At 43.1% G+C, this 14004-nt stretch overlaps 1 protein-coding gene across 18 annotated transcripts in view; it reads right to left on the bottom strand.

Moving 5' to 3' along the window:
• The window catches only part of DIP2C (DIP2 acetate--CoA ligase C (putative)), a 1028010-nt gene that overhangs the window by 723210 nt on the left and 290796 nt on the right, over positions 1-14004 (bottom strand). The window lies entirely within an intron of this gene.

Here is a 14004-nt window from a genome sequence, read left to right as displayed (position 1 = left end):
CGCACATTCCCCTTCCGCCCAGGGCCCCAAAAATCCTAGAATCTGCCCGGTCTGTGGGTACTGTAGGAGGAGGCAAGTGGATTGGATTCATGGAAAACTTATGGCGAGCAAACTGAAATCAGAGTTCAATATGCCACGTCCAAGCCAAGCGTGTGCCTTGCAGCCAGGCAGGCTCAACGTAAATTGCAGCAGAAATATCTTTCTGTTTACTCAGGAGGAAGCTGATCACTTCCTTCAAAACAAAACCCCAACGGATGGAGAGAGGGCGCCCACGTTTATCGGAGGTTACAGGGGTCACATGTACTGTTCACAGGGGAGATAAGCAAAGACACTCGGGGGAGGGGGGGGGCAGTAGCATTGAGGGGGTCATTATAAGACACTGTCCCTCTTCGCCCATATCTCCCCTATTAAGTAGGCTAAAATGTAGTAATAAAGTTAGAGTGGAGGTGTGTTGAATGAATTTCCAACTAAATCGTTAACAGACAGTGAATATATTTTATTTGATCACACTGACAAGAAAAAGTGCACGTTTTCTAGTCAGCCTTCTATGGTGGATGTATACACATATGCAATCAATCCAGAGCGGCCTCACATTCACAGGCATAGAGATGAATCCGATGACCTTCTAATTCTCTGGGTCCCATTCTTTTGCTTGTTTCATTCGAATTGAAGTCACACTTGCTGACCATTTCAAGTTACGGATTCACCAAAGTGCAATTATATGTTAATATTTGTAAAGAAAAAAAGTGGTGTTTCCCGTTGTGTTTTTTAGACTGAATGTGCTGCATCCTGCCCAGGTCATGTTATATTGCTACAGTGTGGTAAACATCGCCCTAAAACACTGTGTTGCAGGAAGAGAGCACTTTCTATGCCATCATGAAATATACGACTGCCTACCTCAAGGTATATATGTCATTCTTGGGCGCATTCCCTTTTGCAGTGTATTAGAGTGTGCCCTAAAATGTTAATTATATTACCAAACGAGTTCCAGGCACTTGCCATTTGCATGTCTCATTCGTGCCTATTTATGGTATATTCATTTAGTAGCAGGATTTCCTGCCCATTTAATGATATACTATGTGGGCACCCTGCATGGTCACTTTTGTAGCACAGGAGTGCCACTCTGCGAATTTCGTCACTTCTTCAAGACCATTTCGTGTTTTTATTTTTTTTGCTGAAAACTCCCATTTCGTTAGCTGAATCTTTTAAAGCGAAATGTGGAGCTTTGGTTGAAGCCTGGCATATATCCCCCAAATAATGAAAAAAAACCTGTACGTACTCAACACTCCACAGAAGAAGTTACCTTCAGCTTAAATATACATCACACTGGCTCAAGGGGAAGCAAGATTGGCACTTGCCATCACAACAATGCTATTGCAGACTGATAAACTTTCCCTAGCAAGCACTATCAACAGCAAAACCGTTTTAAGCCTACTGGTACAAGGGCCTAAACTGATGGACTGTCCCGTGCATTTCTAGCATGATTCAAAGGCAAATCTGCCTTCGCGAACACTATAGATTTTTGAAACTGAATAATGAATAGACTAAGTAGAATGTTATGTTTTCACAACAGGACTAGAGCTGGTTCAGCTATACTCGCTAAGAAATGCATTGCCTCTTGCGCTTCCACCGGAATCCTTAATTTCCACACACTCTTTGTATGCCATCTTTCAAGAAGTGTAACTAAGCGGGTCAGTGCAGGGGCTGCTCAACTCGACCAGACTATCGATAAGTACTAAGATCCAATCCTTACAGCCAATGGTCCACATGAAGCCAACATTATCAGCCAACTGGAAGACGATGCAGACACGCTGGAGTTGCTTGCACCCCCTGTAGGTGTGGCAAGGCCCAACAGAGCTCATTCAAGCACTTTTGCTTGGAATGCGCACCAAAAGTCCTTAGACTGACAGTCCACTTCTCTGTGACCAGAGATATAATATTAAGAAGCAATATTAATGGAAAATGAGCATGGTTTGAAGCCAGCAACCACACATGCAATTAGGCAAGAGCTACAAACATCTGATGGTCGGATATACTACACTGCAGCTCTCGACAATTGAACTGGGGCACCATGCAAAACCCTTTTGCATCTTTTCATGGGCAAAAGTGATAACAGTTTTTAGGCAACAGCCAAACACGCAACTTCTGACATTTGTTTGTTGGTGACATAAATAAACCTAATGATAATCTAACTTTTTGGCATGACATTAGGTTAAATGTTAGGTAGGATTGAGCATGCAAAGTACTCTGAAGTGTTAAGTCCTTCTTCAAAGGGTTGAATGTTCCACTGGTGAGTGTGTGAGTGAGTGAGTGAGTGTGCTTGTGTGTGTGTATATAGATCCATTCACAGAAAAATCAGTGGGTCATAAAATACTTACAACAATATGTGTGAGTTACTTTGCATCCACATGCCACAAGAACAGCTTCAGGTACCAGCAAGAGTGCTGTTCGCTGACCCCTCCAGAATTATTGGGGCAAGAAAGTATTCCATCTCAGTTGTGTTATATTTGTATTATACAGGCATTTAGTGCCCCTTTCACTCTATATTCACATAAGGATCCCACTCCTTGCCCATTTCATTTCACGTTAGTGGCAATCCCTGACCACCGAATGTCATGTACGAATTATTTTTCCAATTGTTGTTACATCAGAAAGGAACCCCATCCATGCTCGATTTTCTCACTGCTTTCACAGTTGTGACTGTGAGGAAAGACACTGAAAGGGTCGCCCAAAATCCCGAATAATAAGAGATTATCCTTTCCCAGTAGCTAGGCTTGAGCATAAGTAAATCAGAGGACATACTGAAAATGGCTAGAATGAGGCTTGTACCACGCAGCGTTTCACGAAAAGTTACTTTGAAGGTTTTATGCGCTTTAGAGTAGACAAGTGTTTTTCACATTTAACAATTTGGTTTATTCTTAAGAACCTATGAACGAGGGCAGCTAAGGCCTTTAAAGAACACATTTCTTTGTGCCAGCTTGTTAGATGCTGCCTTGCAACCCACTAGCCTAGACATGGTAAGCCTCTCAGCCTAAAGAAGCCGAGTGAAAAGACTGTCTGCAAAGAGCTTACGTGAACCCTCGTACCGATTTTATTTTTTGGGCAATATTTTCTACATTGTAGAACGTTTTGAAATGCAGGCAAATGCCTCTGAAGCACCTGATAGGGGAGAGTGGTATGCTGATGGCCAAGTACCATCTGATGTGATTTCTTTTTGTACACAAACAGGTGACAACAAAAGGGACACCCAGCTAGAGATGATAAACTTGGAAAATTTAGTAAGGATGAGAGGACGGAGCAACATCGATGTACATTAGGGAAAAGAGGGGGTATGCAGCGCTTATTGTCACATACGATGAGAGGAATTATGATGTAGATTTATATTTCTTTAAAAAGCAAATATAAACTATTGTCAGAAGGATCAATACACCTGGGAAAATAGGAAAATGACCATAAAATGAAAGAATTGAAGCACAAAGGACACATGTAGTTAAAGACTGCAAGCTGCTCCTATTCCGAAGAAAGGGCACCAAGCAGGTGAGAGCAGCTGAGATTTGATGATCTTTTTTTAAACTTGGTGACTTCCCATTGGGTAGATATTCCATAAATTGAAAATTACTCATCACAATGGAGATGCAGAATTTCCTAGAGAGACGGAGTAGATTTTAGTTTGCCAAAATGAATCTCCAGGGATAGAGTGGTTTATGGTATTTCTGGGTTAATCAGAGGCTTTGCCACAGGTGAGTTTTATCTGGTTAGACAACCGATTTGTTACCCGGCCACATAAAGGGACTAGGCCTCTGAAGTTTGAGATGGAAGACTGTTCATTAGAGGAAAGGAAGACGGTGCAAGTGTTGTATTTGAGAAACAACAGTTCTTTTTTTAGAGTGACGGGGTATGATAAAGCTTGTACCATACATGTTTTGCTCTCCGTCTGGGAGCTCTACTTACCAACCTTACATGCTGGCGATGCATTGTCAAAGTAAGTGAGATATAAAAAAGGTGGAGGAGGTGGCATTTTTATGAACTTCAGGAATGGTAGGGGCAGACTAATACAGATGACAGACTGACTTCCAGTTTTAGCTGGACTATTTGCTTGCCAGGGGGTGGAAGCATGCCACTCGGATCTCTTCAGTCCGCATAGTATTGTAGGTACCACAAAACAAGCTTGCCTTGAGTGTTTAAGCTCATCAATCTAGAACACCATGCAGATACATTTACCTCCAGGCTCTGGGAGCATTGCAAACTAACCCACACCAGTAACATATGCGCTGAGCAGGAAATGTGAAAGACTTGTGAATGACTGTTAGAAGACAATTATCAAGTGCTAGCCGGGGGTAAGCAAAACTCTAAACTCCATTGATGGCTTTTCAAAAAGGTGAGTGAAAGGAATACATTGGCATTGTTACAATCGCTCTGTTAAAGTACCGAAACACAATAAAAACAAACCAAATCTTAAACTTGTGAATAATTGGGAAGACACTGATTGGTCAGCCTGGAAGGAAATTGTACCATTAAATCGCTTGAGGATGAAATAAGCATTCTAGTGGGCAAATACTTCAGGATGTTTTCAAACAGACTAACAAGAGCAAAGACTGTGCTACAGTTATTTATACGACAAACCTAAAATGTATCCTGTTTTGCCCTCTTCATGTGACCAACATCCTTCCCAAACCTCTGGTCACCTAGCCTCGGTAGTTTCAGCATTTGCAAACCAGAGTATGTGATCTCAATCCATCTCAAACGAAAGGGTTAAAATGAGCGCACATTTCCATCGCTGGCCTAGCGTTACAGCTCAAAGATCAGGGATAGGGTCGCACAAGATCTTTCTAAGCCAGATCCGCTGAAGACAGATGTGATTTAAAATATCAGTCATTGGCTGGGCAGCAAAGTGTTGGGGGCTTTGGGGTCCTGCTGAGTGACGATCCAATTGTTTAATTTCTTAAGAGGGAGAAACTGCATAGCTGATTGGACAAAATGGTGTAGCAGCTAGAGGGAGTGTGAGACGCACATCGTGAGTTAATTCTGAGTAGTCAATGGAGATACATTTGGAGGCAAGATTTTAGCTTTTGTATATTATTTTTTAGTAAAGTGGGCTTTTTTCTGTTTGACTGCTGCTTTGTGGTGTCTATGGTAGGTGTTGTAGTGACAGAAATGTACTTCGCTTGTGGATTTTCTCAAGGCTGAAAGAAACTATTGCTTCTGCTTTTTTTTTTTTTTTTTTTAGTAGATACACAAGTCAGACAGACACTTCATTTTATTCGAGTGATAAGCACAGCCCAGGGAAGCAAATGTGGCTTGGATTTGCTTCCAATAAAAAGGATTTTCTAAGCTGTACTGATAAGGATACAGGTGAGCAAGAGGACGGGAAAACCCCTGGATGGGAGCAAAGGAAGAAGAGCCAATTGTGTTCTGCAGCTCACTGGACGGCTGTACCATCCTCCTCTTAGAGTGGACAGCCCACATCATCCAAGAGAGCGCTCCTGCTAGAGGCGACATAGAATCCATATTCTCTGCACTGTATGCAAAGATTGCTGGGGTGGGGCAGACAGTACCCTGAGAAATTGGCAACTACTGTGGTCCACAAACAACCTTACAATCACCAGCTGCTCAACCGGGCCCTCACATATCCATCAAACGGATGTATGACGTTACAACGCACACTTTTACAACGCATGCACTTACAACGCATTTTTTACAACGCATAATCCATTACAACACATGACATTACAACGCAGGACACTACAACGCATTTTAAAAAAATACCTTTACAACGCATTACCATTACAACGCATACTACCTTTACAACGCATACCATTACAACGCATAATATTAAATTACATTTAAGGTAAGTATTAGATAGTATAGGGGTAAAAATTACTAATCTAACTCCAGGGGGTGCAACAGTAGGTTAAGTGTTGGATAGTATAGGGGTAAAAATTACTATTCTAACTCCAGGGGGTGCATCAGTAGGGTAAGTGTTGGATAGTATAGGGGTAAAAATTACTATTCTAACTCCAGGGGGTGCATCAGTAGGGTAAGTGTTGGATAGTATAGGGGTAAAAATTACTATTCTAACTCCAGGGGGTGCATCAGTAGGGTAAGTGTTGGATAGTATAGGGGTAAAAATTACTATTCTAACTCCAGGGGGTGCATCAGTAGGGTAAGTGTTGGATAGTATAGGGGTAAAAATTACTATTCTAACTCCAGGGGGTGCATCAGTAGGGTAAGTGTTGGATAGTATAGGGGTAAAAATTACTATTCTAACTCCAGGGGGTGCAACAGTAGGGTAAGTGTTGGATAGTGTAGTGTAATATTATGCGTTGTAATGGTATGCGTTGTAATGGTAGTATGCGTTGTAATGGAATGCGTTGTAAAGGTAGTTTTTAAAAATGCGTTGTAATGGTATGCGTTGTAATGTCATGCGTTGTAATGGATTATGTGTTGTAAAAAATGCGTTGTAAAGGTAGTGCGTTGTAAAAGTTGCGTTGTAAAGGTTGTTCCCCCATCAAACAGCAGGAATAATGGGAAAGGTCAGTGGCGTTCTGGGAACAGTCTTGGGTAAGAAGCAGACTACATGAGCATTGTGCAGAACCTAAAAACAAAGCTTTTAAAATGTCACCTATAATTTAACTTGCTTCTTAAAGAGCAACGATTTGGGGCCTTCCCTTCTTTGAATGGACTATTTAACTTCATACCCCACTGCTTTCCCACCGCTCTCCCACTCTAGCAAGACTGCATGTAGAGCTTTCCTAAACTCCCGAAATAAGAAAATAAATTGTGGGAATGAACAAATGAGCTTTGCAACATCCCAGTCAGCCGGACACGGTATTCTGTACCCAGCAGGGGCAAGCATTTGAATGAATGTTGTACATGGAAATCGTTCACGAGGTCTAGAAAGATGGCAAAATGCCAATAATTCGAAAATGCAGGCCAGTTTAACAAATGACTCGTGTTTAGAAAAGCTGAAAAACCTCTACCAGGGAGGGCAGCACTGACCTGGGGGTATTAATGTTACTTTTAAATAACTGCTCAAACGCTTAAACAGATGCTGCTTGATCCAAAGAGCCAACCTCAGGAGGCAAGAGATCTTTGCAAAACATGGGTACGGCCGCTCAAACTAAAAAATATATTCTGTGCTACCATGTAAAATCATTTTTTTTTTTAAAGCAGACGGCTCTGCTACAGAAATATCAGCAATTGTTTCAGCCTAAAAGCAAACCATACGCAAGACACAGAGATCCGATTGGCTGCGCAGAGGGTTGCCGAGTTACTAGAATGCCCTCGGTTGACGCATCAGCGTGCATGCTGTGTGCACCTGCTGACAGTCCCAGAAAAAACCCTCTGCACCCACACTAATAAATATGTGCCAGCCTCTCAGAACAAGAAAATGCATTAGAGAAGCGGATGTGAGGAGAGGCAAAAAGCGCCCACCAGCAGCAAAGGAATCTATAATCTGAATCCGTCTGAAGCAAAATGTTCTGTAGAAACAAAAAAAATACTGCATAGGTAAAGAGCAGCCAGAACCAGGGTGCTTTATTCGACATCTCGGAGGGATGCTAGGCAGTACTTAGCATCTCTCCTTTTAGTGGTCCAAGTCCATTACTGAAAGGAGGTCATAAATAATGGACGAGCGGTAATCTACTATCCACGAAGTGCTTGAAGGCTGACACACCTGAAGGCATGTCTATAGAATTATTATAGAAACTCGATAATGCGCTGATCTGATTCCCTCTTCTGGACAAAGCTCAGCGGTGACCTGGACAAAAAGATGTTTTTGCTCAGCTGTAAAGTACTGTAGTGTATGCCAATAGAGTGCTTCCTGGGTTACTATTTGAAGCACATCCTGCACATAAAAAAACTGATTTGTTTTGATCATTAATGTGACTTGTTCAAGAAAAGTAGCAATGGCTGGGGTCAAACCCCTCCCAAGAGGCGAGTCCCCTCCCCCTCCCTCAACCAACTCCAACTGCGTCCATCCTACCCTTTAAAACACACCACTGACAACGTGCTTTGGCACCTTAAATGGTCGGTTTATTTAAACATAACATGGTTATACATATCGCAATTTTCATGGCCATTCATAACATCCATGTTAACACATTTACCGTATTTGCAATTATAATTCTTTCAGTCCATTCTTGGTCATTATCTGCTCTCAGACAGACCAATTTCTGGGGAGGGTTCCAAATGTCTGGGCCTCTGTTTCAACGGTGCTAGGCTTCAACTTGCTACCGACTTGGTTGGTGTCCGTCAGGACCTGCCCGGGCTGCAAGTGCCGCCCCACTTTCCTTCAACCCCTTTTTGGCCTCTACCTGCTCCTCCAGGTACCTGCTGTGTGGTATCCCAAGGACCCTGTGTGAGTATTTCATCTATCCAGTCTGAGGCTGAGTTCTGACATCTCGCTTCCTCGGTACCCCTGCCATGAGGCATTCCAAGGGCCCTGTGGGAACATCACATCTACTCTGTTTGTGGCTGTGTGCCGTTCTTAGCTCCCTCAGCGCCTCTGCCGTAAGGCATCCCAAGGACAATGTGTGAGCCTTCCATCTACATCTAGTAATTTATCTCTTTTGTCTATACTTTCTAGGGTTTCTTCCGCTTCACCTCTACCCTTGTGGCTGCGACGCCCGCCTCCTTCTGGAGTGGGTGGTGGGATTCCTTCTTCATTTTCCACGAGAGGGGGGTTTGTGCTCAGTGGGCCTTGTGCCCCTTTTTATCTCACCTCACCGCTCAACAGCTCGCCCCCGGAATGGGGGGGCTGTAGCCTGCCCTGGGGAACCAATCCTGCCCCATTTTGCGGGCTTTGCGACTTGATCTGGGGGTTGGGCGGGGGTGGCTTCCTGCCTTCAGGTGGCGTTTATCCCGGTCCCCATTGGGTCCGGCTTCACCTTTTCAGGCCCAGGCTCCAACTAAACTGTTGGGGCGCTTTATTTGTAGGTATTACTTCCTGGACCGGTAAGGTAGGTGCTGCATTCAGCATTATTGGCCCCTTTGCTATTTATTGAATAGTACTCTAAGGCAAATGGTTACAGAGCAGTGGCCTGCCGGCCACTATCACACAATTGCTACAAGTTGACTGTGCAAAGCAGTTGCCCATGAGTCAAATCTCAAGCCGCAAGATATGCATTTCCTAGATACTCATGATACTTCGCATCAAAGAGCAAGCCCTGGCAGTGTCCATTGGGAAGGTAATGGCGATATCACCAGATCGTGCACATTAGTTCCAATGGAACAGGTGACTTTAAAGACTCCAGCTCACAAAGCACTGACTTAGTAAATGGAAACCAAGATATAAAAATGAGGTATCTCAATGGTACGGAGACATCCAGCCACCATAACTTAGGGTTGTACAGCGAATAACGCAAGATGCCATTTAGGGCTTTACAAATGCCACCCACATTGGCCTGTGTGGAATACACGGACACTCTGATCTCTGGAGGCCACGTGGACGGCTTAATTTATCTGGACATTGAGTCCACCAATTTCCAGGACGATTTTGAATAATTACACTAAGCAGGTGGTAGTACAAAAGTTATTTACAATAGTCAAAGACTTCCAACCCAAGGATGTTACGCATCATCACAAGGCGGGGCTGATTTCTTGGGACCAGCATGGTCAAAGTAAAAGATATGGGAGCCAAGATTAGATTGGACATTAAACATTCACGAAGCATGTATTTAGTGCTAAAAATAAATTTGCTTAGAAATTATGTATGTATATATAGTGCAGGTGTGTGTAAAAAAAAAAAAAAAAAGGAAGTAGGGAACTCTGGGTACTTCCAAAGTTTTAGGTGGAGAGCAGCTCCTTTATATGGAACACTTTACAACACCCTGAAACTGTTCACCTCAAATGTCTTTTTCTAGCACAAAATAACTCTACTGGAAACACAGACATTTGAGGTGAGCACTTTTAGAGCATCTGTGGTGTTGTAGAGTGTTCCATATAAAGGAGCAACTTCCTACCTAAAACGTGGGAACCACCAAGTTTTCCCTAGTTCCTTTTTTTATAATTTATATGGCGCTCTCAGCCTGAAAAATATATATATATGACGCACCACCAGCAAGAGCGCCGTGTTTGCCCGACAGTGGACCGTTTTGTGTGCTCGCGAAGGCGTAAAGGGCAACAGGCAGCCGCCGGAGACTGACTTCGGCATGGTTCTCAGCAGCTTCGAAAATATGCTGCAGAGACACAACGTTCCAAACCACAACAGCCAAGAGAACATTGCAATGGCATCACCCACTGGAGGGATAAAAAGCAAGGGGCAGAAAAAACCGCAAGTACCAGCATGCAATGTACTAACCCATCAGGATGTCCACTAGGGGGCAAATGACTATAAATATGTGCAAGTGACTTGTAGGCTTTCTGCTCAGCTCCTTGATGTCAATGGCGAACCTTTGAGAAAGGTCAATGGTGACCGAAACATGTCAGGACTTCTGCCAATGCTGTGCTGGTATTAAATTAATTTGATCAACGTTGAGGTGTGCGGCAACCTCTCTTTGGTAAAAAGGGAAAATCTGGTGAGATATATATATATATATATATATATATATATATATATATATATATATATGTGCACAGTTCGAATGGAACAGCTGATATTATATATATATATATTAGGTGCAATTATTCTTTGGAGGTTGAAAGAGTCTCGCAGAAAAATGTTGCAACTACTCAGCTCTTCATCATCAGCAACTTTAGCAGACGACTCACACTTCGATGCTTTTTGCAATTAACAACTAAGATGGCTTTGCCTCGACAACACAAACTCATGGCTGCATCATTAGCACTCGTGGGTGTGATAGTAACCTTCAGAACACAACCCTCATGTATCACATTAACATACAACTAATCAACGGATAGGTTTAATCATTCATGCAATGTCTCCTTCCCATTGTCGGGCTCACGTATTTTGTACGTTAGTTCATTCATTATGGGACACTTTTAATGATGATATTAGGCTTTGCTTGGGGATGCAAGATTCAAGAAAACATTGAAATACCAGTAAAAATGATTTTAACATATTTCAGCCACTATTATTTTACAATGAAAACCAAGTTTTATTAGTTCATGAATCAGTGGATTAATATAGCATTATCGTTCCCAAATTAGCATTTCTGTTAAATAAAAAAGCATCAGAAAGACAGAAAAGGATTGAAAGCAATGCGCCAAGTAGTCTGCAATGTCCTAAAAGATTGTCTGATCAATAGACAGAAGCGTCCAGTTCAGAGCCATGACGGTGGGAGCTAGATACATTGCAGTTCTCCCACAAATACTCAGTAGGGTAGCAAGGGTGACATGGGCCCTGGTGCATGCAGAAACAATTTCCCCATGACTGCTGTTGGGGGAAGTCAAATAGAGCCATCGTAAGGGTTCAAATGGGCCACAGTGCACTGCACATGCTATATCTATAGTAGCTACACCTCTGTACATACTTAAAAATGCTTCATATTTCAGTATTGCCAAATAGCTGACACATAGCATCCATTTGAGCATGTTTCCTGGCTGCTAGTGAATTAAAGCACAGGTAAAAGGCTTCAGTTGAGTAATGCGGAAAACTAGCAGCACACTTACCCTAAAGCTTTACAATGGTAAGGACTCATTGCACTGAACATATGCATATAGATATGGCTAAAAACGAGGGTACACGGGGCTAAAAAGGCCTGCAGGTTAGTCAAAGCCTCAAAACAACTCGCACTGCTTTCATTCGAACAATAAAGGTAAACAAACCCAGAGTGAGAGAGCGAACATTCTAAACACGATTCTGCCACAGATGGAGGAAAATGGTCCAACCCCATGGCGGATTTACTTCACGTGGGGAAGAGTGGGGAAGAGAAGCAAATGCAGCACGGCCACCACAGGAAGCTTGAGGAGGGGGTCAGCCGAACTCTTTTTCCAGCACTTCATGGTTCTCATCTGGTCTGCTGCTACCACTCACTTGGATCCAAGATATGATTAAGAGTAGGACAGCGATGGAAAATCATCCAATATGCAGAGGAAGTGCTACATTCAAAAGTGAATCCACTGGCAGGGTTTCCTCGACCATAATACATCTATTGAGAGGAAATTCCATCAGAGGATTCTCTTTCAAATTCGGCAATACCTTCAAACAGAGGATTATTCTCCATTACCACCAAGCTGCAAACCAGACCCAAAGTATTTCCGTACTTCTAAAAATCGTTTCACTTAGGGCTGGTTAGCCTTAGCTGTTTCTGGGAAAGAAGACCACACTGGAAGATTGGTGGCTACCCCTAGTGATTTTTAGGTCTCACCTGACCCAGCGCATGCGCTGGTCTGGCGAGACTTATTGAGAGGGCTCCAAAAAGTGCTACCAGGCCAGCCTAGAGCTACAGTGCATGTGCGAGGGCACGCGCGCGCCGCGCTTTACCGCGATTACTTTCACTTTAGTGGCCGCACGGGAGCTTTGATGTTTGAGCGTGATCACGATCACTTTTACTTTCACGGCCGCACGGATGCTTTGCATAGCCAATAGGTCTCGCTTTTGGGACCTTATAAGTATTTAGTTATGCAACTGTTGCATGGCTGAACACTTATAAGGTCCCAAAGGCGAGACCTATTGGCTATGCCAAGGCTTGTTTATTCATCCTGTCAAAGAGGTAAAGAGACGGCTGAGGACCCGTAAGGATATGGTGTGGGCTAGAGGCGACAAGGTCTCAGACTCCTGTCCCATTGTCTTGTGATGAATACAGTGGGCCTCCCTCTCCTGTCCTGCTGACATGTGATCAGGACAGCGGGGTCTCCCACTGTCTTGGAGGACTTTCCACTCCTTTCACACTGACTTGTAATAAATAAAAAAACAGGGACTCCCACTCCGGTCCCACTGGTACATGATGGCTATTCACCTGGTGACAGAGCTTAGGTGGAGTCCGGACTACCAGCATAAGTGAATATGAACCATCGCTTAGTACCAACATAAATTCAGGGCACACTTTGGCACCAGCCCGTTGCCTACTCACTGAGAAAAACAAGATCATTCCTTGTTACCATTTTCTGCCAAGCATTTGAAATGACTGAAAACAAAGTTTAATGAGAACTGAACTGCAACATCCAAAGAATCTGAGGTTTGCAATAGAACACTTGCATTCCTATAGCCTATGATCAAATCATCACTAAAGAAAAGCTATGGCATTGGTTGAATTTTGTGTTCTTCACACCTATAGTCAACATAGCTCTAAAACCCGGCTGGGTGGAGTTTGCGTTATGTAAGACAACAAATTAAAAAATAAAATTTCATTTTAGGTAAATTCAAAACTTTAATTTGCTGCTGCTGAATAGCACCACCACTTACCTTGAGAAGGGGTAGGACCCTGCACACAGTTTAATCACATTAAAATAGTACATTACGCTGGGAGAGTTCACACAGACAGAAGCATGCAAATACGAAACGATGTTACAAACATGCAAATAGAGGTTAATTAGTAGACGGCATCCGATTCACAGTGTAGGTGACCTAATGCATTTGCTATTTTCCCCAACTTCATGGCCCAAACCTGTCAATTCCATGATTTTCATGTTTACATTCTTTACAATTTTTTAATAACATTCATGTTTTGCAAATACAAATTAAACCAGTTCTGTAGTAACTGCCTCACTTCTGGCTTACAGCTTGAGAGTGGCTTTTCAGTTTAATTTAGAAAGCCGTTTGTGAGCAAAAACTATCATTACAAACTGTACCGCTGAGAGAGCTGCCGGGGCACAGGTCTGTTGAATTGGGCCAGAACTATTGACCTGTAGGTCTTGGAAAAGTTAGAAACCCCATCACTGCTTGGCAGCTAAGTGGTTTGAGTAGAACTAGGAGGTAGACAGTATCACCCGGATGCAGGTGAAAGGCTAGTCAAGTCCACCACCTCAACTGGCAACTTTCTACGTAGTGTTAACAGAGAAGCAAAGGACCCCATGGTCATCGGCGTGATGCTCAACCGATCTCACACTATCAAGATACAATACCTGTGCACACTTTTTACAACGGACATGAACCACCAACAA

This window comes from Triturus cristatus, chromosome 10 (genome assembly GCF_964204655.1).
Source record: "Triturus cristatus chromosome 10, aTriCri1.1, whole genome shotgun sequence".
Lineage (NCBI taxonomy): Eukaryota > Metazoa > Chordata > Amphibia > Caudata > Salamandridae > Triturus > Triturus cristatus.
This window is presented reverse-complemented; position numbering and strand designations above follow the sequence as displayed.